Source organism: Dipodomys spectabilis, unplaced genomic scaffold (assembly GCF_019054845.1).
Source record: "Dipodomys spectabilis isolate Male_0828 unplaced genomic scaffold, ASM1905484v1 ptg000008l, whole genome shotgun sequence".
Lineage (NCBI taxonomy): Eukaryota > Metazoa > Chordata > Mammalia > Rodentia > Heteromyidae > Dipodomys > Dipodomys spectabilis.
This window is the reverse complement of record NW_024870685.1, coordinates 3726739-3750410: the sequence shown is the minus strand read 5'-3', so window position 1 is coordinate 3750410 and position 23672 is coordinate 3726739. Positions and strand designations below refer to the sequence as shown.

General features: G+C 35.2%; 1 pseudogene; it reads right to left on the bottom strand.

The window, feature by feature from the left end:
- Positions 1-14961: 14961 nt before the first annotated feature.
- Positions 14962-15061, bottom strand: LOC122124797 (annotated as a pseudogene).
- Between the last annotated feature and the right edge of the window lie 8611 nt (positions 15062-23672).

The window sequence follows — 23672 nt, the reverse complement described above, 5'->3', positions numbered from 1 at the left end:
CATAACATAATATTGAGATACATAAGGATTGGGGTTAATTGGGAGTGGTGGTTGAGACTGTTGAAAGGCATGACAATGATCAAGATGCAGTGTATCCATACATTGTTTCAGTGAATGGTAACTCCTTTGTTCAACTACTTAAAGATAATAAAAATAATCAAAAATTAATTATGATAGTTGAATAGAGAGTTGAACCTCAACTCAATTCCCATTTTAAAATATTTTTAACCTAGTATAGGTTTGAGTCAAGCGGAAAAAGTCAGAGAATGTGATGTTAGGAAAACGAACCCTCAAATATGTATTTTAATGTTTTTGTTTCTTTCATGCATGTGTTTCTAACGCATTCATAAGATTATTTCTTTGTTGCTTTGTATGTCCCTCCCCCACAGTGTAACCCCCGCTTTCACTATATTTGATGTCATATAACATGTGGAGGAGATGGGGACAAACAAGTCGTTTAAGGATTCAGGTGAACCTGTTGCAACAATGAGAAGTACAAAATGTCATGTCAAAACCAGCTTTACAATGTCGGTGGGGGGTGAGGGGGGAGGCTGGGAAGGGAGGTGAAGGGTAAACAAAGGAGGAGGCTGCAATGCTTGGTAAGAAATGTATGCATTATCCTGCCCATGTAATTGTAACCCCTCTGTACAGAATGTTCTCAAATAAAATAAAATTAAATTAAAAAAAATATTTTTAACATGGAGACTTGGAGAATAAAATTCAAATAATAAAACATTATTAATCTTTTATCAGAATTTGTGAAATTTAAATCAAACTACTTTGCTTTTGTCAGCCATTGGGCTGTTAGAATATTTCATAATAAGTGGCTTAAAAATAATCAAGAGTACATTATCCATATCTTAGTAGCTTAAACATTTATTATAAAAATGGTTATTCAAAGAAATTCTTTGTCTTATGGGAGTTCATTTTCTGGTTCATTGTAACCTATTTGCTTGGCGTTCACAAGGCAGAGTAATTATATTGGGCTTCTTTTATCAGGATCATTAGGGTCATCACGGAGAGTTTCATTGTAATGTAACCAGACAGGAGAATAGAATTTCAACATATGTATCTGGAAGGAGTTAGAATCATCCAATAAATTTTGCAACTTTGTCTTTAACTCATTTGTATATTATTTCATAGAAGATAGTCACCTAAGGACAAGCTTATAACATGTGAATTATGTGAATGATTCTTCTTAAAAAGGGAATAATTATACTGATGGCAAAGTGAAATATGATTGCTTAGTGGCTCGAATCACATCATAGGTAACCATATAAACGTGGTACAGCAATTCTAAGGCCCTTCTGATGTATTTGAACAATCTCTGATGAGTTAAATGTTTTCAGAAATATTCGTTTGATCCAACAAATATAGATCTCCTTTGATTTTAATTATAGTCCACTATTAGGACTCCCACAGACATCAAAATCAGAGGATGCTAATTTCTCTGATAAAATACATAATAATTTGTTACAATTAATGTAACATGATCACTGTAATATTAATAGCACTATGATTACCAGTATTCACATTATATAATATATTGACATCCTTTGGTTACCTCAATTTTTAGAATTTTTATAAGTAAATGTAAAATTTTTGCAAATAACTATTTGATGATGTATAGAAAATATGAAAAAGATTTGAGTACATATTTACTACAGATGCAAACAGATTTATCTGGTTATTTCTGATCCTTCACATGTTGGTTGCATTCATGCATGGGGAACATGCAGAGAAGTCACAATGGCAAGCCTGCATTTACTAAAATGTTAATTGCATGAAGTTTATGTTGGGGTAAATAGCAGATTTTATAAATTAAATAGTTTTTGTCCCTTCCTTTGTTCCTAGGTTCCTTCATTCCATCCTTTTCTCCTTCCTTCCTTCTTTTCTTCTTTTCTTCCTCCCTCCTTCCCACCATCCCTACCTCTCTCTCTCGTACTCTCCTTTCTTTCTTTCCTACTTTCTTTCTTTGTTTCTTTCTTTCTTTACTTTCCTTCTTTCTTTCATTCTTTTTCTTCCATCCTTCCTTTATTTCTTTTACTCAGAATATTTCTTATGGCTATAGAAAAAATATCAGCTGTTGTACTCCAAGGTGTGATGAGTAATTATAAATATACTAGATTAATATTAATTTTAGTAACCTATACTATATCTTAAGACAAATTGTACTAAAACAACTTCACAAAAGTTGCAGGATATGTAACAAATATTGCTTTTCATGATATTTTTATTATGTCAAACAAAAATAAGAATTTAGACATAATATTGTGTGTGTGTGTGTGTTGTTCTTATGATTTTTACTCAAGACCTATAACTGGGCTGGGAAGGTGGCTCAGTGGTAGGGTGCTTGACTTGCATGCATGAGGCCCTGGGTTAGATTCTTCAGAACCACATAAGCAGAAAAAAATAGCCGGAAGTGTGCTGTGGCTCAAGTGGTAGAATGCTAGCCTTGAGCTGAAGAGCTGAGGAACAGCTCCCTGGACCAGAGTTCAGGCCCTACAACCAAAAAAAAAGACCTCTCCCTTAGTTTTTCCGCCCCTCAAGGATATTGCTCTAACATTTGAGCCACAACCCCACTTCTAGCTTTGTGTGTGTATGTGTGTGTGTGTGTGTGTGTGTGTGTGTGTGTGTTGTGATGTGTGTGTGATTAATTGAGATGTGTCTCACAAACTTTCTTGACAAGGCTGGTCTTTTTTTTATTTTTTATTGTGAACATACTGTACAGAGGGGTATAATTACATGGGCAAGATAATGAGTATATTTCTTATCAAGCATTGTAACCTCCTCCTTTGTTTCCCCTTCTCATCCCTTCCAAGCCTCCCCTCAAACTTAATTCTCCCCCCATCCCCCCACCAAAGTGGTAAATTTCGTTTTCAACATGACAACTTGTACTTCTCAACTTGCAACAGGTCCACCTGTATCCTTATTTAAACGAATCGTTTTTCCCCTTCCCCTCCACAAATTATACTGACATCAAATACAGTGAAAGCAGGGGCTATACAGTGGAGGAGGGACATACAAAGCAACAAAAAAAATCTTATATATGCATTAGAAACAAAAGCATGAAAGAAAAAAAAACATTTAAATACATATCTAAGGGTTCATTTTCCTAACATCACCTTATCTGACCTTTTCTGCTTGACTTATACATATACTAGATATTGTTCATAAGGGAAAGCATGGGACCTATGTTTCTTTGGGCTTGGCTAACTTCACTTAATATAATTTTTTCCAATTCTTTCCATTTCCTAATAGTTGGGTAAATGTCATTCTTTCTGATAGAGGCATAGAATTCCATTGTGTATATATACCACATTTTCTTCATCCATTCATCTACTGAGGGGCATCTGGTTGGTTCCATATCTGAGCTATGGTAAATAATGCTGCAATAAATATAGTTGTGCTGGTAGCTTAAGGTGGCTCAGTGTTAGAGTGCTTGCCTTACATGAATGAGGCCCTGGGTTCTATTCCTCAGCACTACATAAGCAAAAAAAATATAGCCGGAAGTGTTGCTGTGGCTCAAGTCATAGATTGCTAGTCTTGAGGCCCAGAGCTCAGGCCCCACGTCCAGAACCAACCCCCCCCCCCAAAAAAAAAGGAATGGATGAGTACATTTCTTATCAAGCATTTTTGCCTCCTCCTTTGTTTTCCCTTTTCAGCCCTTCCCATCTACCCCAGCAACCTCTCCCCCAACAAAGTTGTAAAGTTTGTTTTTCGACATAACGACTTGTACATCTAATTGTTGCAATGGGTCCACCTGTATTCTTATTTAAACCATTTGTTGTTTCCCTTCTCCTCCACACATTATACCAATACCAAAAACGATGACATTAGGGGTTATACCGTGTGGAAAGGACATGTCTGAGACAAGCAAAAACGGTCATATATGTTGATGTAAGGTGAAATGAACCTCAAAGTAAGTATTCACATTTTTTTTCTTTCTTTTGATTGTTTCTAACATATTTATAAGATAATTTCTTTGTTGCCAAGGCTGGCTTTGAATACCACCTTCCTGAGTAGTGAGGATTACAAGCTTGAGATACCCATATTCAGCACTGATATAACATATTTAACAATAAAATAAATTTATTTTTTATTTTTTTATTTTTTATTGTGAACATACTCTACAGAGGGGTTACAATTACATGGGCAAGATAATGAGTTCATTTCTTATCAAGTATTGTAGCCTCCTCCTTTGTTTCCCCCTCCCATCCCTTCCCATCCTCCCCCTGCCCCCCCACCCAATCCTCCCCGCTACCCCCATCCCCGCACTAAAGTTGTAAAGTTCGTTTTTCGACATAACGACTTGTACATCTCATTGTTGCAATGGGTCCACTTGTATCCCTATTTAAAATATTTGTTTTTCCCCTTCCCCTCCACAAATTATACCGACATCAAATACAATGAAAGCAGGGATTATACTGTGGGGGAGGGACATACCAAGCAACAAAGAAATAATCGTATAAATGTGCTAGAAACAATCACAAGAAAGAAAAAAAAAACATTTAAATACATATCTTAGGGTTCATTTCCCTAACATCACCTTATCTGACCTTTTCTGCTTGACTCAGATGTATATTAGATATTGCAAATAAGGGACCTATGTTTCTTTGGGCCTGGCTTATTTAAAAATTAAATCCCCCAATAACAAATCTTCAAAGAAACAACTGCCCAATAAATAAGTGGGCTAAAGTCTTAAAGAAAACTTTCTCTGAAAAGGAAAGAAGGATGGCCAATAGACACATGAAGAAATGCTCAACCTCCCTAGCCATAAAAGAAATGCAATGGAGGGGGTAACAATGCTCAATAGGAAGTGTACTCATTACCATACTCATGTAACTGTAACCCTCTGTATAGTATCTTTACAATAAAAAATTAAAAAACAAACGACATTGAGATACCACCTCACTCCAGTTAGAATGGCTAAAATCAAGAACTCTAAAAACAACAGATGCTGGAGGGGATGTGGACAGAAGGGAACCTTACTGCATTGTTGGTGGGAGTGTAAACTTGTTCAACCACTTTGGAAAGTGGTATGGAAGTTCCTCAAAAAACTCCACATAGAGCACCCCTATGACCCAGCAATCCCACGTTTGGGCATTTACCCAAATGTTTACAAACAAGACCAAACTAAAGTTACCAGCATGACTATGTTTATTGCAGCACTATTTCCTATAGCTAAGATATGGAACCAACCCAGATGCCCATCAGTAGATGAATGTATCAAGAAAATGTGATATATATGCACAATAGAATTCTACGCCTCCATTAGAAAGAATGACATTCCCCATTTGTTAGAAAATGGAAAGTCTTGGAAAAACTCATAAAATAAGTTTCTTATTCTTTGAAATCTAGACGCTCAATTTAGCAAATTAACATTTAGTTATTTATTTAGTTATTAAACCTGAACCTGCACTGTGAAAAATAGTTTTCATCTTTTATGAAAAATATACATTCGAAAGTTTAAATGACAGAATCTTTGCATAAATTGAAATACGCTAAATTCAAAAGCAACAAAGGGATCGTTAATCAAATATCTGACGTAAGGTAAAAGCAATAGGCTCTGTCAGGGTGAAAGAAGCAAGATTTTTGTTAAGTTAAATATTATCTACTGTGGGCACATGATTTTCTCTTCTTTTAAACCTAAACTTTTTTGACATAAAATATAGATTCATACAGTTTTTGAGAATATAAAAATCTTAGTTACTGCTCATGTATTTTCTGAAGTTTGATTACCAAGACATTTCAGAGAAACACTGAATTTCATGTATTTTATGTAAGCAGTTATTTTTAGAAATTGAATCAATCTCCATATGTGATGAAGCAAGATATTCAATGACTTAAGCAATTATTCCTATAGACTTGAACATAACTTAATTTTGAATGGTATGAAATTCGTATTGTACCTACTCTATGGAATAATTAAGAAATAAATGATCATGATAGTATTTTCATTTTTCCTTCAACTAGAAAGAAAGAACTTCAGTATATATGACAAAAACTTGAATTGAATGTCATAAAATTATGAAAAATTCAAGTCATTATGAGTTAGATGAAATAGTCATTATTGAACGTCACAAAATGAAATCCCTTGAAGCCTCCTTCTCTATTAAATAAAATGTATTTGCACTCAAAATATCTCTTTAGTAATGGTATAATCAAACCACCTTCATGCCAAATAGCTTCTCTGAGTAATTCAAATAAATATTTAGAAGCAGAAGTTATGGCAATGTATAGAAATATTTACCCATCTGAAATCATAAAGGATTGAGATTAATGATTAGCTTTCACTGTTGCCCTTTCAAAGGTAAACCGTTTGAAAGGTGAACCCTTTCAAGTGGGCATAGTTGTAGAGATTTGGTCACTGAGAACTTGTGACCAAAGTGGATTTTAAGATCAAAGTCCTTTCCTCCTCTTCCTTCTTTTTTTCTCTGTCTCCTTCTCCTTCTCCTTTTCCTTCTCTCTCTCCAAATTCCCCTCCTTCTCTTTCTCCCTCTCCCACTCCTATTCTTCTTCTTCTTTACTTCCTGGCTTTCATATTCCATCACATGTTCCTTACATGGGGTACTGTGCCACCAGCAATCCAAAGCAATGAGGATAAGAAACATAAACTGAAATGTATAAAATAAGAAGCCAAGCTTAATATTTCCCCTTTTTAAGATAATTTCATAAAATATTTGTACATAATAATAGGAGACTGTCAAAGCATGCTCTCATTTATTATAAGGGATAAGATTTACTGGAAAAACAATCTGACCAACATCGCCCTAATGAAATGACTGATTAAATTAATATTATACTGGGACAAATCTAGTTTAAAATATCAGATATACTTCAATAAGAGGTGAAAAAATCGCCTCTAGTGTTTCCTATGAATAGACAGCAGAATTCAATCTGTTTTTCAAGGAAATTGACCTGCAAATGGCAGCATTGTCAATTTCATAAATGATGTAAGAAGACTATAGAACAAATTTCAATGCAAACTGCCTAATAAAAAATTTATTTTGTCCCCGGTATACTATGTATGTCTGGTTCCCAAAATGACTTGTATTTCATATTTTTAATTAACTTTAAGTAGTTGTATGGGAGTTGCTGTTTGACCAAGCAGTTTATGAATAGTGTTTAGTGAGGTTTTTTTTCTTTTTTCTATCCTGAGGTTTGAACTCTGGGTCTGGGAGATGTCCCTGAGCTCCTTTGGATGAATGCTAGAATTCTATCACTTGAGGCACAGCAGCAGTTTCAGATTTTTCTGAGATTTAATTGGAGATAAGAATCTAACAGACTTTCCTGCCTGGGCTGGCTTCAAAACTCAATCCTCAGCATCTTGATTATCTAGGGTTACAGGTGTGAGCCACTAGTGCCCGGATTAATACAATGCACATTTTTTTTCTTGGCTAGTACTTGGGCTTGAACTCTGGGCCTTGGCAATGCCCTTGAGTTCTTTTCCTAATGCTAGTAGTCTACGACTTGTGTCATAGTGCCAATTCCAGCTCATTTTGTTTATGTAGTACTGAGGAATCAAACCCAGGGCTCCACATATGCAAGGCAAGCAGTCTTCCACTAAGCCACATTCCATGGCCAATACAATGCGTCTTGATAATCATTATCCCTCATCCTTTTCAATCCTATCTCATCCCTCAATTTACATAATTTTGAAGAATATTCAGACTCACAATGTCATCTATAGTCACTCAGAGTATATATCACAGATCATATTTTATGCATAGTCTTATTCATGAACATACTTGTTACGCATTATAGAATTCTGTGATTTTAAATTCTAAATTATCACTCAGATTCACCTACTACTATTCTAAAATTTTTCTTAAGGTTAATGCAAATGCAATCTGTAATTCTTCAATAAAATACAACGATTCTTAGAATATTAAAGAGTTGGAATAAGAACATCACCTTCAGTTCTAGAACATTTTATAATCACTACCCACTCAAAATACTCCAATATTTATTAGTAGTCACTTATGTCATAATTTCAACCAATCCTCCCCTTGAGCCGCTATTCTTTCATATTCTACCTCTACAGATGTGCCAATTTATAAAAGCTCATATCATTAGAAAATGTTGACTATTTTATCCATTTCTCCCATGTAATTTTACTGTTTCCAAATTTTTCTCATGGATAGAGCATACTGCTTTGTATACATGTGTATAAGGGTATAACATCCTAAATGAGCATTTCAATATTTTATTATATGTTATTTTAAAAGGTTTTGCTATGTATATTTTTGTACATGTGTCTCATTGGACATGTGTTGAAATCTATTTTGCATATAAAATTATGATTCAAAATTATGATTCATAGAGGCAACTCTATGTGTAATATCTTAAAGATTGCTAGTATGTTTAACAAACTGACCCTATCATTTTAAGTGTCAAGCACTATTGAACAAGGATTCCAATTTCTACTTAATTGTTGTGCAGGGCTATCTTATTGTTTTTATTTCCATTAATGTCTATATGTATGCAATGTCTAGGTATGTTGTGATATTTCCATATGTTCCTTGGTTGTTGTTATATTCCTATAGTGATATGTATTTGGATGTTTTTTTTGGGGGGGGGTCCGGTCATGGGGCCTGAACTCTGCGCCTGGGCGCTGTTACTCAGCTCTTCAGCTCAAGGTTAGTGCTCTACCACTTTGAGCCACAGCGCCACTTCTGGCTTTTTTCTTTTTGCTTATGTGGTGCTGAGGAATCGAACCTAGGGCCTCAGGCATGCGAGGCAAGCACTCTATCACTGAGCCAACTTCCCAGCCCTGAAATTTTGATAACTTATTCAGGATCGTTAAAATTTTTCATTGGCATTAATATGCTCTTAATATATTTCTGATTCAAGTCTCTTTAAATAAATGTATATATATACACACTATGTGTATTTATATACAAATACCTATATATACATATATAAAAATATACAGATGTGTACATACATGCATATAGACATATATGTATATTATTATTTTTATTTGTCTGTAAGTTATGAAAATGATTCTAGTGGAAAACGCATTTACTTCCCGTTCTGCTTTCCAGAAATTCAGAATCTGGGTTGTTGTTTTTTCCTTTATCTTCTAATTAGGAATCTTTCTATTTTTCTGATGGTTCTTACCTAATCATGTCTCTTTTGAACTACACCTGAGACTTTTAAGTACCCATTTGAGTATACTTCCCCCATCTGATAATTATTCAAATTTGTGTTCCTTGGGTAATGAAAGGCGATTATTTATTTTTGTTCTTCCTTATCTCAATCACAAGATCCGGATAATGATTTTTGATATTGTATACAGTGCTCTAGAGGGATTAAACACATTTATAGAAAAAGATAATCTCACAATACATGGATAAGGTTTATTTATAAAAAATTGTAATAATTTCCTACAGGAAATGTTGTCTATTTCTTTAGTTCTTGTTTAGGGTTTGTTAAATTCTGGTGTGCTATAGTCAATTATTATAAAGTTATACAAGGATGGTAAGAAACAAACATCTTAATATCATATTCTAATATTAGCTTAGTTCTGCCTGTGTTATATGTATAAGGCAGTATTTGAGTTTTGCCTCAATTTCACATGCTATATTCTCCCAGTATATAAGTTGAAAGAAGACTCTCTCTGGAAATATGCTATTTTATAGCTAAAGAAAAACAAGTCAGCTGTTAGACACAGACAATGAGATAGAAATCTTCCCCTAGAAATAGTCTTTCACCACTTCTGATTCACTTTTGTAAGCTGAAGTAAGACGCATGACCCATCTTGACATTGCAGAGTAGAGGTAAATCTCACCTACAGGAAGCTGGTGCAGGACATAGAGTAATATGCCAAGATATGCAACATTTCAGATAAAGAGGGAAAAAAGTGAACTACAATATAATCTATCATACTTGCCATCACAGTCTCTGCAGGAAGGAAGCTATTATGTACCTTTGTTTCTAAAACTACTTCAAATCATGTCTTTTGTGCTAGGATGTTACAGGAATTAGAGAACATTTTGATTCTGAGACAGCATAAAATCCCAAATAAAGCTGGAGTAATCATTTCAATACTACCTTTTGTTCTCCAAGAAAAGAAACCATTTTGTAGACTATACTTTTTTACCAAGTATCTTTTTTTCCAGAAATGGATTATGTTAATATATGTGACTATCCACTAGAATAAATGTCTTCATTTATCTTCATCTTGTGCAGATAGCAAGGCAATTGGATGTAAGTGGGAGTTCATCAGTAGCACTTTTTAAAACTGTAAAAAATGTGGACAGGGAGCCAATATGCATATTTTTCCACCATCACCAATCACATCCTCTTTCTTCCTTCCTAGGAAACACACCCAATCAATAAAAAGTCTTAGATATTTGGTTCTTGACCTTGAAAGTGCAAGCAGCATATTATGGATGTCGGAGATCACAGTTAATAGTGTTTTCCATAATGATGTCACATGCAACAGCCCTATTAGTCCTGCAGGTCTTAACACTACATCCTTAATAATGTGATAAGAATACCAGCCTTACTGGATTTAGTATTGTTTTCCACTTCCTTTTCTACTACCTCCCCTAAATTATAATACTTATTAACAGAATGAAAAAGTAATGCCATCTTAAGAAAGTTCCATTGCACAAGGCATTATGCCAAAAAACGAACTTTACAACTTTGGTGACGAGATGGGAGGATCGGTGGGCAAGGATGGTAATGGGAAACAAAGGAGGTAGCAACAATGCTTGAAAAGAAATGTACTCATTACCTTGCTCATATAACTGTAACCCATCTGTGCTATAGTTTCACACACAAAAAAACTTATGAATATAAAAAGAAAGTCATTTAGGGCTCTGGGAATTTGGCTTCATGGAACAGTTATTGCTTAGCATGCATGAAACCCTGGGTTCAATTCCTCCATACCACATAAATAGAAAAGGTAACACTGGAAGTGGTGCTTTGCCTCAAATGGCAGAGTGCTGGCATTGATGTAAAATAAAAAGAAGCTCAGGAACAGTTCCCTGGCCCTGAGTTCAAGCCCCAGGATGGGCAAAAGAGTCATTTAGTGAGTAAATGCAAAATAAAGAACCCATATTTGGAATATATAATTGTTCCTTCCAAATGATATCTAACAATAGCCCTTAATTCATGTACTTCACCTATATTAGAATTCTGTGTTGAACAAAAAAATGCTTTCATAATAGGTCATGGTAATTAATGCCAGTAGTGTGCTTAGATATTTGGTGAACATTAATCCTGGAAATTCAAAGATTCCAGGCTTTTGAGTAGTAACTGCTAATCACAATAAGAAGGGTAGTGTATATGTGAGATTTGGAAAACTTTTTGGTAAATCAGGGCACCAAAAAGGCAGAAGTTAATTAATAGTTTTGACAGAGGAGAAGGAATAACTCCAGATGGAAGGAATAAATGATAGTAATAACTAAGTTACACCACAAACTGTTCTAGGGAAGCATTTATGGTTATTGAAGAACTAGTTATCAACTAGGCTTATTCCTCAGTGCCTTTAGCATTCTAATCATTTAGACTAGTTCTTAATCTTTGTGTGATAAGTTGTATATCCTTCTATGCTGTTCTTTCACACCTGATCTCCTTTGCTTTCTAAAAATCTATGTCTTTCTCTATTTCTCTATGAACAATTTCTGATACTAAGTCCACAAAAGCAAACAGCAGAAGATGCTAAGAGTCCCATACCTCATGAGTCATTAATGTAACAACATGGAAATTGCTACCTCAATTTTTCTAAAAAGCTGCAATGTCACATCATTTGATTCAAATTTCCATTCTTTGTCTACATAGTATCATTTAGTGCACATAAATGCAAATATGAGCCATGTGCTGGTGGCTGATTTCTATAATACTAGCTACTCAGGAGGTTGAGACCAGAGGATTGTGGTTCAAAGCAAACCTGGTCAGGAAAATCCATGAGACATTTATCTTCAATTAGACACCAGAAACCCAGAAGTGGTGTTGTAGCTAGTGGTAGAGCACTAAATTTGAGCTGAAGAGCTGAGGGACAGTGTCCAAGATGGGAGTTCAAGCCCCACTACCAACAGAAAATGTGTAAATATGACTTTGTTTCCCCCAAAGGAACGACAAAGTCAATAGTAATCTTCCCAAGCACAGAAAATAATTCCAAAATGATTCAATGTACCTACTCTTGCTGAGTTAAGTTATGGCTTCTTTTCTAGACATATTCCCTTCTCTATGATTATCTAATGCACATACTTAGATAGCAATTTAAAACTGAGAGTATAGAAGCAAGATGTACAGTGATGATATTGTCCTATCAGAAATTCAAGTTAGTAATGAAAATTTCTTCTTAAGACCATACACAAAAAATACCATGATATAGTGTAATAGAACTCACTATTGAACATATGAGCTTTAAGAGCTTTCTAATTGATCCATTATTTATTGTTACCAACATTAGAAAAAAATGTATAATGTAGTAATAAAATAGATGTCCTTTGAATGACTACTTAAATTCCTTGTTTTTTTAAAGACACTGTTTTCATCTTAAAAAATAAGGCTGTTTATTGTCTTCATGTGATTTTGATGATTAAGTGCTTAATGAGAAATCAAAATGCATTATAGTTCTTTGTTATCAATTCTCACTTTTTCTTCTTGGAGAACATAATGATCAAAACAATAGTTCAGAATCAGCAAGCAATAGGTCAGAATCATACTTCCAGTGCAAGTGAATCACCAGTAAGTAATCCTAAATACCATTTTCCACAAAGTTTTGTGACAGATACAATCGGCCTTCCTTCTCTAGCTGCTTTCATAGACTGGGCCTATTCCTTCATTATACAGGAAAAGTGTGATTCAACTGATTGAAGTCAGATATGTTACTAGAAGTATCAAGGATTTAGATTCTTGTCTGTATATTGGTAAATCTATGTCTCTTTATATAGGCTACCAAAAATGTATTTACTAATTTCAAGTAAATACATGAATTCTCTTTCCATCATTTTTAAAAAATAAAATTCTGCTTGCTCTATAAATTGATCAGAGGCATGGATTTTGTGGCTAGGTAGGACCTTGTACATCTCTCTGTTCCTCTCTCTCTTTCATGGTTCTCATAGATAATATGATTGCTCCATAATTATCCTAATTTATTTTGCTTTTATATTTTTGGTTTCATCATTTCACTTTCTGCTCTGCCATTTCCCAAATCATTTATGTAGAAGGCATTATTTCATATTTTCTCATTCCTAGAATAAGCTGCACATGAAGACACCACTGATCCTCATTTTCAGTCTGTACCATTGAATATGGAGGAACATTTTTCCTCTGCTCTCCATCAACTCCCTACTCTCGTTAGAATAATTTAGAATAGTAAAAATGGAAAAAGAGAAAATAAATCATGGTGAAAAAAGATGCAGAAAATTCACCGGATATTTCTGAGCAGTTCACCCAACATGAACTATTAGGGAAATACATGGACACCTCATTTTCACTGGCAATCAAAGTCTCTGGTTAGGCAATTCTGATAAAGATGAGGAACAAGAGGAAAAAATGAGAAATGATATCAATTTCAATAAAATAAATAGAGAAGGATCCAAGCAAATTTCTTTTTTGTGCTGCTGAAAACAATCGGCTTACTACACTGCGGAGACTACTTTCCAAAAGGGCCACTCATGTGATTATTAGGGATGACGATGAGTATATGCCTCTTCATCAAGAAGTCTACAGTGGACACTTAGACATTGTCCTTGAGTTGGTGGCTCAAGCGGCACATACAATAACTGTAGATGGATGGACACATCTGCACAGTGCTTATAAATGAAATAATAACAGAGTGGCTTCTTTCTTACTTCATCATGATGCAGATTCCAATGCCCAATCTAAAGGCCTCTTGACCCCCTTGAATATTGCTGCTGGAAATTAAGATAGCAAAAATTCATTTGATCTCTTTCTGTTGAAACATTACATAAAACCATGTCTGAAGAACAATTGGGAAGAAACTGCATTTGATATTGCTAAAAGGATAAGTATGTATCACTACCTCTTTGAAGTTGTGGAAGACTGTACAAATTTTTCTACTAAGTCCTAATGATTCAATTACTTTTCTTAAATTTCAATAATGCCATTCCATCCTTTGTGTCCATACAAAATATTTTCACAATCCAAATAACAGCAATAACTTACTGTAAAAATTCATGGATTCTGTGGATTTCTTTCAAGTGAATTGCCTGCCTTTGATGTCCAAATGTATTCAAGAGTTTTTGTATACATCTATAATGATTTCTTCAGAGTTTGTGACTTTTTAATCAGAAATAATATTAACTTATCTATTAAAATTAATACAGAAACTAAAGATATTTCTCGTGCTTGTCGGAAAAAGTATATTTTAAAATATTCTATAGTCTATGTTTGTATAGTGTCCATAATCTATTTTATTCTCTCCTAGATATAATACTTTGAATTATACGCTACTTTATAAGATATAGCTTCATTAATGAATCCTTTCAGATTTCATTCAATATAGAAATAGTTTAAGATTCCTTTGTTTCCTAGGTCCTTATAGTATTATATTTCTTTGGGATAGAACGAAAATGTTGTCTAATTTCAGAAGTTTTATAAAGGTTATGTTATGTAAAGGCCTTTCTTTTTTTGAGGGGGGTGGTTCCGGTCATGGGCCTGAACTCTGGGCTTGGGCGCTGTCCCTTAGCTCTTAAGCTCAAGGCTAGCATTCTAGCACTTGAGCCACAGTGCCAATTCCGGCTTTTTTCTTTTTGCTTATGTGGTGCTGAGGAATCGAACTCAGGGCCCCAGGCATGCAAGGCAAGCACTCTACCACTGAGCCACCTTCCCAGCCCCATATAAAGGCCTTTCTAAGGTGAAGATTTAATACACTGATGTCAAACTAACTTTTAATTATATGAATTACGTGTATTTTTACACTTGTAATTTTGTAATCAATTTTTAATGTTTTTCATTTCTTGCATCTCAAGAATGAAAAATTTGGAATACTTCACAAATTTTCATATCATCCTTGTGCAAGTGCCATGTTAATTTCTGTATTCTTGTAATTTGGGTATACATGCTACTGAAGCATGTAGTATCCTCTAAATTAAATAGTTAATGTTGCAATCTTTATACAGGCTTATATCCTTGGGTGCCTATTTGTTACAAGGAAACCTTATTGTTTCTAACAGTGCTATTGATCTTATTTCCCTAAATTTCTGTGAATAGTGGAAAGATTATATTGTTCAGTCCATTGCTCACATTTGCAATTATTTTGTCAATTACTATTTTATTTTCCATTTTGGATTTGATTGTACTTTCAAGTATCTATAGCTAGGTCCAAAGGTGATGGCTGTTTCAAGTAGTAATTTATCCAACTGAGTTAGCTCTGTGGAGCTAATGGATTCAAAGTAAGCCTTGCTTAAGAGCTACTTCTAAACTTCTGCAGTTGAAAATTTCCCAAATGAGGTCTTACTTTTCCCAAATGAGATCCTAGGATCCCAGGACCCAGTTATCTGCATCATCAGATAACATGGGCAAGACGTCTCACCTAGGCCCATCAAACATGCCAACAGAAACTAATTGAAGACCCATATCATTTTTCGTTTCCTATATTTCAGGTCCCCAATTCCTTGAGATGCAGGAATTATCAGTAAGCAATTGTGAAATGCAAAGCAACTTAAAATGAAGGAGGAGATCACAAAATCTGAGAGACATTTCTGTAAATCAAACTTTCAGTTTACAGATGACCAATCCATATGAGTGAACAAGATCACAAAATGTCATAAGATTATTTTTAAAACCCCTCCTCTAATGAGTAATGAAATATTTCAGTCCAGCATAAGTGGTCCAAAAAAGAGTTCCTGGAATGATAGATCCATAATTGTTCTACCAATTTTTGGAAAACTTGACTTAGAGTTCAAATGTAATTTAGAAAAACATTAAATGAGAAGATCCTTAGTGCTTCAAAACATTGGTACTTCAGTTAAACTTGGTTCTGTGATATAAAAATGTTGTCACTCTCAAACCAATAATAACCTACATTTAATCTCCTGAAAGTGTTTTTCTTTTCAAATAAACGTTTTAAAATCATATTCACCAAAATAACTTTTGACAAGTAGATGACACTTAGTGACATTACAAGTTTTCAAGTGTAGGGCGCAAGCTACATTAAAGTTGGTTTATTTACCCAGCACCAATGACAAACAGGTTCAACCATTCATTAAAGTGTAGAAATAGTACCACCCACTATTTGTGTTGTTCAGTAGGTACCTTCCAAAAATGTGTTCAATAGATCAGCCTCCCATATTTCAAACCCAAAGGTTAGCTAATGAAGTAAATTTCAACACAATAGTTGTTGGGTCTTTATCCATCTCACGAAAGACAGACGGGGTCCAAGGAAAGTTTAGTGCGCCCGTTAGCCCGTTCCCAAGCCTCCATTAGCCCGGGAGAAAATCAGACGCAGCAGGGAGTCAAGTCAAGCAGTAAACTCGTTTATTAACACAGAGCAAGCCCTTTTTAAAGCAAAAAAGAGCACGTGGCATGGGAGTGGAGGAAGAGGAACCAATCACTGTAAAGGTCACACCCTATCATGCACCTAAACTTCCAAGGGATGGTTATGCACTGAACGTAAAGCAAATCGGGCTCTGCCCACTCAACTCCCTCTCAGAGCCATGTTTGCTGCCCATGTACTCCACAAATAGTGACAATAGTCCCAAATAGTTGCCTTATCATATGTTGTTTTATGTTTTCTCTATCTGTCTAAAATAGTAAGAAATATGACTTTAAGTCTTGAATATGAGTACTCATCAGAGATGTGACAAACATAAAATCTGTCTCCTATTTCTATCATATTCCTCTATAATAGTCAATCTTGTTTTTCTTCTTTTTCCAAAACCTACAAGTAGTAGAAAATATTATCTCAGGTAAAATAAAATAATCACACACCATTGTACAAAGCCATTTATAAAAATTGATAATTAGGAATACATTCTAAGCCATTTTTAAACTTTCTTTTTGACTAAAGATCAATCTTCCAAATAGATGAGAATACAATTATGTCTAGGTGCTTCGCATCTCCATTCTTGCAAATTGTTAGTGCAGATGAGTGAATTATGGAAATATAAGCTGACATCAGTTCAAGTATATGCAGGATTGAAACTCCATGGAATGTATATAAACCTTTCAAAGTATTATCAGACATTTTAACAGAATGAGTATCAGAGAGGAAGTTGAAACCAGAGAGGAATAATAGTAAAGATGAAAAATTGAACAAAGGGTAAGTACAGCTAGAATACTCAATGTACACATGTGATAAAGGAAGTGATAAATTGGAAATAAATCTTGGAGAAGGGGTTAGTTGAGAATGATAGAAGGAGTGACTGTGATCCAGGAGTATTGGATATTTAGATGACTATATTTAATTGTAACACTCTTGCACAACCTTATGAAATTCAGTTAATAAACACAACAAAAAATCAAAAACACACAAAAATCACAACCAAAGAGCAATCTCTAGAGAGTATGAATATGACCGCTCAAAATTTTAAGCAGTTAATGAAGTTATTTTCATGTCTTGGGAAAAGCAATAAAGCTGTTCAAAGAGGGCAGTTTGGGGTAAGGAAGAATTTTGAACAGGTTTAAATAGATTGTCTAAGGTTATAAATCACCTACATCAGCTGCAAATATTATCTTTCTTCTGCTAATTTTCTTTGGATGAACTGGATACTCCAGCCTTCAGCCACACTTGATAGCTTGAGAATACAGAATGGATAAAACAAGATCAAGAACCCATTGCTCCACTGGAGAGAAAACAATCCTCTATGTTTTCTTTCATCTCTCTTCACTACTTTTTCTTCATACTTTTAAGTCGATTTTGAATTATATTTTTCCTTCTTTGTTTTGGCAAAGTAATTAGTCAAAGTAATTCATTAAATATTATTTACCATTTTTTATGATGCTGTTGAATTGGGCAAGCGAGTCCATTAAACTTCCCTCTTGCATTTGGTTGCCATGAAACAACATCTATGTTAATATGGAAAAATCTAATGTAAAGCTTTCTCTCCAGAAAACCAGTCGAAGAATCTGTGATCACAAATATGTGGCTATATATTTTCCTTTTTTCTGTTACCTTGAATGTCTTCTTGTGTCTAAAGTGTCCAGGAAAATAAGTACTCCATCACTTTTTGGTTTAATCAATTCTAACCTCAAAGATATATTTTGCTAACAAGATGCTTAGACGAATTAAAAACTACACCGTTTTTATCTTCCCTTTTAAGACTCTCCTTAGATACCATATCAGGAACAGTGAAGTTATTCCTTGCAAAATTATTTCAATAGATTATTTTTCTCTTGGGCTTGCATTTGCTCAACAAGATGTATGAAGGACAATAGAGTTAAATTACCCATACCTTGAAAGATAGTGTCTGTTACAAAAGGACAATGCTTCTATGTCCTACTTCTATGTGCTCCTCTTAACTCTTGCTTGATTTCCAATTTATCATGGCTCCCTGGCTTTATGTCTAGTGAATCTGAAGGACTACGCAGCCTCAGTCACTGCTACATCTTCACGGTTTCTCTTTTAAAACTCTCTTAAGTTGCCTCATTTGGATGTGGAATTTATTTTCATGTCTTCATTCAATCAGTTCTGCAGTGTAGCGAACCAAATAAGCTCTGTCACTTAAGGTAGAAAAATTATTAAGACAATCTGTATCAAAAAGTTTGGGCCTCCCTCCACTGCTGAAGCCAACATGCTTACCTAGGGCTTCTAAGAACAGTTTTCTAACCTTTTATATTTTCAATTCTTTTCTAATCCCAAAACTTTTTGACTTATGTAATTTGTCTTCACTATCTCATGATAATAAGGATATTATATTTTTGAGCCACTTAGAAATGTGAAATCATTGGTTTGAAGTATCCAATCAGATTCTTTTTTCTGTATTTAACTGCTTCACGTGTGAAGACATTGTGGAAAGCGTTACGAAGAGAAAAGTGTAACCCAATACCTTCTTTCATTGTGGAGGGCACTTTCTCCCTAAATATTTTGACCCAAATTTTCATTTTCAGAGAATTACTGTTTGATAATTAAAGGTTAATTCACAAATTTTGATATCTTATGTTTTTATGAATTTTGTATTTAAATTCCACTACAACCTTGTTTCACACAGTGAGAGTATATTTCCAGGGTAAGGACAATTCTCAAGGGAACCTACAGGATTTACAGCAAGATTTCTGAGGTTTGTTTGTTCAGTGTGAAAAAGCCATCTTCACCCACATTGCTTCCTCTCTACTAAGTCTCCATGGACTTCTTTGCATGAAAGCCTATTTTCCCAGGCAATTTAAAATTTTCTTAATGGGGTATGTTGTTTAAAATTTTGAACAATTAAAATTTAAACTCTTTTGAAATTCCTTCATCAGAACCACGAATTCACCAATCCTAATTCCATCTTTAACATCAAAAATTTAACATCTTGTTTTCATGATATAGTGTCCATGCAACTATTATTTTTCAGTGTCTTTGTTATGCATATATATGACCATATAAGTTGATGCTGAGCAAAATGAAATCCAAGATAAAAATCCAAGAGATTTTTATTTGCAGTTGTTGTTTTTAATGTCCTATGTGATTTCTATTTTCTATGGGTTTTTTTTCCCTATGGTTTATCCCTGCTGTATTGGATTTTGTTACCCTCTGTATTGTGTATTCATTTACCTTAATTAGAGGAGGGAAGAGGAACACAAATCGGTTTTTTCCCTATGGTTTATCCCTGCTGTATTTGATTTTGTTACAATGTGTATTGTGTATACATTTCCCTTAATTAGAGGAATAAAGGACAAAGAGCAAACCAATGCGATAGCAATACTCACAAGACAATATGTTGGAAATGTACATTACAACTTGTGAGGGTAAAGGGGTGAAGGAAAACTGTGAGAAAAATGAGGGAGGGGTAACAAGTTTGAAAAGTTATGTATTCAGTACTTACAATTACTGTAACCCTACTGTACATCACTTTGATAATAAAACTATAAAATAAGCTGTATAAAATATAATTTCACTGTATTGGTACAGTAAATATTATTGTTTATGTAGTAACTTTTAAAAAACAATGCCATTTGGCATCTAATTTGAATTAATTACCCCTTTTCTATGAGAGAGGCTTCAACTTGAAAGTTATCCAACTAGACAATATTTTCACAATATACTTGCCAATATTTGGTAATATGAATAACTTTAGTACTTTTTCATACTAAAACTGAAAACAGTACAATTTTAAGGAAACCCATAAATTTCATGAGTAAATAAGTTGTTTTTTGTTTGTTTTTTTAATTTTAATTTTTTGTGAACATACTGTACAGAGAGGTTACAATTACATGGGCAAGATAATGAGTACATTTTTTATCAAGCATTGCAGCCTCCTCCTTTGTTTACCCTTCACACCCCTTTCCAGCCTCCCCTCGCACCTCCAACCAATCCTTCCCCCCCACCCGGCCCCCCGCACCAAAGTTGTAAAGTTCGTTTTTGACATGACAACTTGTACTTCTCATTGTTGCAACAGGTCCACCTGTATCCTTATTTAAACGACTTGTTTTTCCCAATCTCCTCCACAAATTATACCGACATCAAATATAGTGAAAGCAGGGGTTATACTGTGGGGGAGAGACATACAAATCAACAAAGAAATAATCTTATTAATGTGTTACAAACAAATGCCATGAAAGAAAAAAAAACATTAAAATACATACCTAAGGGTTCATTTTCCTCATGTCACATTATCCGAACTTTTCTGCTTGACTCATACATATACTAGATATTGCAAATAAGGGAAACCGTGGGACCTATGTTTCTTTGGGCTTGACTTACTTCACTTAATATAATTTCTTCCAATTCTTTACATTTCCTAACAAATGGAGCAATGTCATTCTTTCTGATGAGGCATAGAATTCCATTGTGTATATATACCAAATTTTCTTGATCCATTCATCTACTGATGGGCATCTGGGTTGGTTCCATATCTTAGCTATAGTAAATAATGCTGCAATAAACATAGCTGTGCTGGTAGCTTTAGTGTGGTCTTGTTTGTAAACATTTGGGTAAATGCCCAAAAGTGGGATTGCTGAGACATAGGAGAGCTCTATGTGAAGACTTTTGAGGAACCGCCATACTGCTTTCCAAAGTGGTTGAACAACTTTACATTCCCACCAACAATGAAGTAAGTTTCCCTTCTGTCCACATCCCCTCCAGCACCTGTTGTTGTTAGAGTTCTTGATTGTTTCCATTTTAACTGGAGTGAGGTGGCATCTCAATGTTGTTTTGATTTGCATTTCTTTTATGGCTAGGGAGGTTGAGTATTTCTTTTTTTAATGTAATTTTATATTTTTTTGTGAACACCCTGTACAGAGGGGTTACAATTACATGGGCAGGATAATGCGTACATTTCTTATCAAGCATTGCAGCCTCCCCCTTTGTTTACCCTTCACATCCCTTCCCAGCCTTCCCCCCACCCCCCCACCCAATCCTCCCGGCCTCCCCCCCCCCCCCCCCGCATCACGTTGTAAAGTTCGTTTTTGACAGGACAACTTGTACTTCTTATTGTTGCAACAGGTGCAACTGTACCCTTAAACGACTTGTTTTTCCCCATCTCCTCTACAAGTTATACTGCCATCAAATATAGTGAAAGAAGAGGTTATACTGTGGGGGAGGGACATACAAAGCAACAAAGAGATAATCTTATAAATGCGTTAGAAACAAACTCATGAAAGAAAAAAAACATTAAAATACATATCTAAGGGTTCATATTCCTAACATCACATTATCTGACATTTTAGGATTGACTCATACATATTCTAGATATTGCAAATAAGGGAAACCATGGGAACTATTTTTCACTGGGCCTGGCTTACATCACTTAATATAATTTTTTCTAAGTTTTTCAATTTCCTAACAAATGGGGCAATGTCATTCTTTCTGATGGAGGCATAGAATTCCATTGTGTATATATACCACATTTTCTTGATCCATTCATCTACTGAGGGGCATCTGGGCTGGTTCTATATCTGAGCTATGGTAAATAGTGCTACAATAAACTTAGCTGTGCTGGTAGCTTTAGTGTGGTCTTGTTTGTAAACATTTGGGTAAATGCCCAAAAGTGGGATTGCTGAGTCATAGGGGAGCTCTATGTGAAGTCTTTTGAGGAACCTCCATACTGCTTTCCAAAGTGGTTGAACAAGTTTACATTCCCACCAACAATGAAGTAAGTTTCCCTTCTGTCCACATCCCCTCCAGCATCTGTTGTTTTTGCCATTCTAACTGGAGTGAGGTGGTATCTCAATGTTGTTTTGATTTGCACTTCTTTTATGGCTAGGGATGTTGAGCAATTCTTCATGTGTCTATTGCTCATCCTTCTTTCTTCTTCAGAGAAGTTTCTCTTTATGTCTTTAGCCCACTTATTTATTGGGCAGTTGTTTCTTTGAGGTTTTGTTGTTGGGGGATTTATTGTTTTGAGTTCCAACTATATTTTAGATATGAGACCCTTGTCCGTTGTATGGCTAGTGGAGATATTCTCCCAATCAGTGGGCTTTCTATTGATCTTGCTAGCTATGTCCTTTGCTATGCAGAAACTCTGCACTTTCATGCATTCCCATTTGTCCAACCTTTCTTTGATTTGTTGTGTTTCCGGGTTTCTATTCAGAAAATTTCGGCCTGCGCCAAGGAGACCAAGGGTTTCTCCTATTCCATCCTGTAAGGTTTTCAGGTTGTCTGCTTTGACTCCGAGGTCTTTGATCCATTTGGAGTTGATTCTGCTGGAAAGTGATATATAAGGATTTATCTTTAGTTTTCTACAATAGTTAACCAATTTTGCCAGCACCATTTACTGAAGAGGCTGTCTTTCTTCCATTCCAATTTTTTAGCTCCCTTATCGAAGATTAGATTGCTATAGGTCTGTATGTTCATGTCTGGGTTTTCAATTCTATTCCATTGGTCTGAGGTCTTTTCTTATGCCAGTACCAAATCTTTTTGATTACTATGGCTTTATAGTAGAGATTGAAATTTGGTATTGATATTCCTCCAGCAGTGTTCTTTCCATTGAGGAGCATTTTTGCTATTCAAAAGAAGCTCCACATGTCCTCAGGAGGTCGTCCTAACTTGCCTCTTAAGGAAGCCCCAATGACTACTTTTGAATAGGTGTCAGCTGGCCTCCTGGGGAAGCCACAGATGACCTCTGGAGAAAGTCCAAGACGACCACTGAAGAAGGCCCAACATGACCTCCAGGGTAGGTCTCAAGGAAGTTGCAGATACACTCTTGATGAAGTTCCAGATGGCTTCCTAAGGAAGCAGTACATGACCTCTTAAGGAGGTTCCAGATAGCTTCCCAAGGAAGTCACTCATGACCTCTCAAAGAGTTCTCAGATGGCTTCCCAAGAAAGCCACAAATGACCTCTAGAAGGGGTCCCAAAAACAGGCTGGCAAGCTTGCCCAGACGCACCCCTAGAGGTACCTATATGACTTTTGTCTATGTTGCTCCTCTGGAGACAAACACTCGAGGCCTTGAAGGCTGACACTCTCACCTATAGGGATTTTCCCCTCAGGCCAAGGCCTGATGCCATCCAAGTGGATTAATCTTCATGGGGTCTCCAAAAATTCGGACCTCTAATGTTCAAGAGAATCGATCGAGACACATTTAATATAATAAATGTTCTCCAAA